The 3,843-nt window shown below is 32.2% G+C and overlaps 1 non-coding gene across 1 annotated transcript; it reads right to left on the reverse strand.

Annotated features, from left to right (window-relative positions):
* Positions 1-2,731: 2,731 nt before the first annotated feature.
* On the reverse strand, positions 2,732-2,838 carry LOC149515647 (small nucleolar RNA R71). The gene has a single exon (XR_016326371.1). It is a non-coding gene; the product is annotated as a small nucleolar RNA R71 (small nucleolar RNA).
* Positions 2,839-3,843: the final 1,005 nt, after the last annotated feature.

Below are 3,843 nucleotides of genomic sequence, written 5' to 3' on the forward strand. Positions count from 1 at the left end.
ATAAGCCTCTAGAACTTACAGAAATTTTGGATACTTTTTAAGACCTAAGGCTTCTTGTCTCTACCTATAAATAAGGGGAGTGGGCTAGCCATTTAGGATCATTAGCCTAGGTTTAGAGTTTTTTCTGTTTTCCTACATTTCTTTTCCTATTCTATTCTTTAAATTTTCTTAGCTTCCAAATAGTGTTTTTCTAGATTTTCTTCATTGAATCTTGCTACCAATTTACATTTTCTAGTGTATTTTTAGTGATCTTTAAGAATCATGCAATAAAATTTACATTTTCAATCATTTTCTATCTTAAATTGCTTGATTTCTCTTTACTTTTTAAGTTATTTGTGAAATTGTTTCCTTTAATATACCTATGATTTTTGGATTGAAACTTTATCAAATCTAGCTTGTTTTTGTTCAAGTTTTTTATTTCATAGGTTTCTCATTCATAGAGCTATAACATATATAAAAATCAAGTTCACATTCACATTATAGAATTCCAAATCAGAGCTAGAAGTTTTGGCTGGATAATAGGTAAAGGTGCAAGCCAGACATAAACAGTTTACTTTGGCATGGAACTTCTCTTCCCTTAGAGATCTGTTTGCCTTATTCTATATTTAGATCCTTAGTTCTACTTGTTACCTCATATCTAGTGATTACTTGCTTTTATTATAATTAAATATAGTGGCCATTTGGATTGAAAGTTGTGATTCTTTTTTGTTATTGTTTAGTTGTGCATTGTTTAGATTTGCAAGATTGTTAATCTTATTTTCTTTAATTTTCTATGATTTTTCCATTAAATCTTGTGGAAAACTTGTTATGGAATACATCTTTAGCTCAGATGAAGTTCTTTTCCAATTACTGATCATATATTGAATTTTTTTTCTTGAAATTCTATGTAAGATCAGTACATTTTACACACAAGTTAGTTTCTATAAAGTGTTTGCTTAATTGTTCTTCAATTGTTTTGCTACAATTTTAGTCTTCATTTAGTTCTTTACTTTTCCTTATAAATTCTAGTTTAGGTGTAGTTCTATTTGTGCCATTTAGAAGTCCAAACCGTGAGGTGTAAAAATAAGTTTTTAGTTTATACAAGTTCCGACTATATTTTCTATTCAATATTGGATAATTTTTCTTTTCAAGTTTGTTTTTGCAATTTATATCTTCATTTAGTTCTTCAAGTAGTTCTTTAATTAGTTCTTAAGTTGGCTTAAGAAAAAGTCCATTTGATTAGCTTAAGAATAAAAAATCAGTTTCCAGCATGTTTTTGTTCTTTGCATTTATGGTTTGCTGTATTTGCTTGGTTGAATTTTTTTTTTACATTTTGTTCATTCCTTCCTCTTTACATCAAGTGTTCATATAGGCTGTTTAGGGGTTGTTTCAAATCCAATTTAGGTTAAGGAAGTTTTGCATGTTTAGCTTTGAACACATTTGCAAATTCCACTCATTCCATGTTAATGCGTTGTGTCATTTCTAGATATGAGCCTCAATTTTGGTCTTTTATTTTCATGTCATTTTTTGTACATGCATTTCATATTTAGCTTTCATTTCCTATTCATGCAAGACATCATTTCTAGTTTTTTAATGCAATTTCGTGTTCATGTGATTTTTGCAATTTTAGTTCACACTTGACTTTTCAATTTTGCATTTTATTTTAGTTATCACTTGTTTTTGCATATTAGGTTTAGTTGTACATAATCTTTGTTTTTCATGATTTGTTTTCATGTTTGATTTTAGTTGGTTAGTTGCATTTTTGTTAGTAGAATTTTACTTTTGAAATATTTAGTTTTATGTAATTTTTGTTATTTTGTGTAATATTTTTTTTTATTTCTTGTTAATTTTATAGGAGTTAATTTTTCATGGACATTGAATGATTGAACCAACTTTAGCAAGAGTAAGGTGATAATTGATAATTAGCTTAGGAATTTCTACCTAATCTTTGTAGGATCGACATTCCAACCGAAAGGTCACTTTTATTACTTGTTCAACCCGTATACTTGCAGTTCATCTGTAACAAGTTTTTGGTGCTATTGCCAAGGACTAGGAGTCAAGAGTCCTAGGTTAATATTCTTCTTCACCATACTCTTCTATAGATTGGTTCCTTTTAGTGTACAAACTTTAGGCTAGAGCTTAGGCTTGTGTCAGTTCTAGGTGTATATATTTAGGGACCTTTGTTGATGTCTTTTTTTTTCCTAGTTGTATATATGTAGGTTTCCATTTCTAGGTTGTTGGTCTAGTGCTCTTATGGCACATGTATGCACTCAGTTAGGAATTGTAAGTTGATCCCTTTAGATTTTAACCTTAAGGTTGCATATAGAAGGATTAGAAGGGAAAGATAGGTCGATCTAACCGGCACCATAACCAAGCAGGACACTAGAGCCCTTAGGGATTATGTTGTGCTTGATCTTCATGGTTTTTAGCCTAGCATTAGGAGGTTAGCTATATAAGCCAATAGTTTTAAGATTAAACCTACAATCATCCAGATGATACAATAGTTGTTGCAATTTAGTGGTAATTCGAATAAAGATCCTAATACTCATCTTTGGGATTTTTTTAGAGATTTTTGATACATTTAAAAATAGTGGTGTTAATAAGGATGCCATTACGCTTAAGTTATTTTCATTTTCCCTTAGAGATAGAGCCAAGAGTTGGTTAACCTCGATGCCACTAGATTCCATCACCACTTTGGATGATTTAGTGCAAAAGTTTATGGCTAAGTTTTTTTCCTCAGGCCAAGATAGCCAAGCTTAGGAATGAGATCACTACATTTTCCCAACATGACTTGAAGACCTTGTATAAGGCTTAGGAGAGATACAAGGAGCTCTTGAGGTGATGTTCACACTATAGACTATTACAATGGCTGAAGATCTAGATTCTTATAATGGGTTAGTGCCAAATACTAAGACTCTTTTAGATGTTGTATCAAGAGGTGCTTTGATGAGTATGACTTTTGATATAGCTTATGAGCCTATTGAGGATATGGTGACTAATAATTGTCTGTGCTTTAATGAGAGACAGCATTTTAAAAGAGATTTGAGGTGTACGAGCTTAGTAAGCTTATAGTGCTAAGTGCTATGGTAGATTTCCTAGCTAAATCTATAGAGTTTTTATAGTGTAAGGTTACATCCTTAGAGCCTAGTTCTAGTCACTCTAGGTTTACTCATACGAATAGTTCCTTAGCTATGTGTGAGGTATATGAGGTAAGACAACCAGGGGAGTCATGTTCGAGCACGCATTAAGAGTTAGTTCAATTTGTAGGATAGAACTGTAGGTAGCCCAACAACACCTATTCTTCCACATACAACCCAAGTTAGAGGAATAATCCTATTTTCTCTTGGAATTACCAACAAACCACTATTCTATATCTTTTTAGCCAAGTCAAGTGCCATTACCACCTGTACCACCACCACCACCACCATAACATGCTTAATTTTATAAACCATTCACCCTCCTAGTTTTTAGAAGCCACCTTATCAATAACAGCATCCTTCACAACACTACACACCTTTATATCCATCTATGGCACCCTTAGAAAAAAAAACCTCAATTAAAGATCTTTTGAGTATTTGACTACATAATTAGTCTGCAGTGATAAAGAACTTAGAGACCTAAATTGGTTAGCTAGCTACCTTTTTGAGTATTTGACCCGAGGTACCTTACCTAGTAACACAGAGGTTAACCCTAGGAGGGAAGGGAAAGAGCAATGTAAGGCAATTACTCTTAAAAGTGAAAGGCATTTAACTAGTGGCCAAGTCCGAATATGTTTTCAAGATGTGGCAAATAAGGGATTTGATGATGATAAGCCTGATAAAGACTTAATTCAAGATTGAGAAAAGAGAAAAAAAAAAGATAAAG

Source organism: Durio zibethinus, chromosome 12 (assembly GCF_047325235.1).
Source record: "Durio zibethinus cultivar Kanyao isolate XHJ-2024 chromosome 12, ASM4732523v1, whole genome shotgun sequence".
Lineage (NCBI taxonomy): Eukaryota > Viridiplantae > Streptophyta > Magnoliopsida > Malvales > Malvaceae > Durio > Durio zibethinus.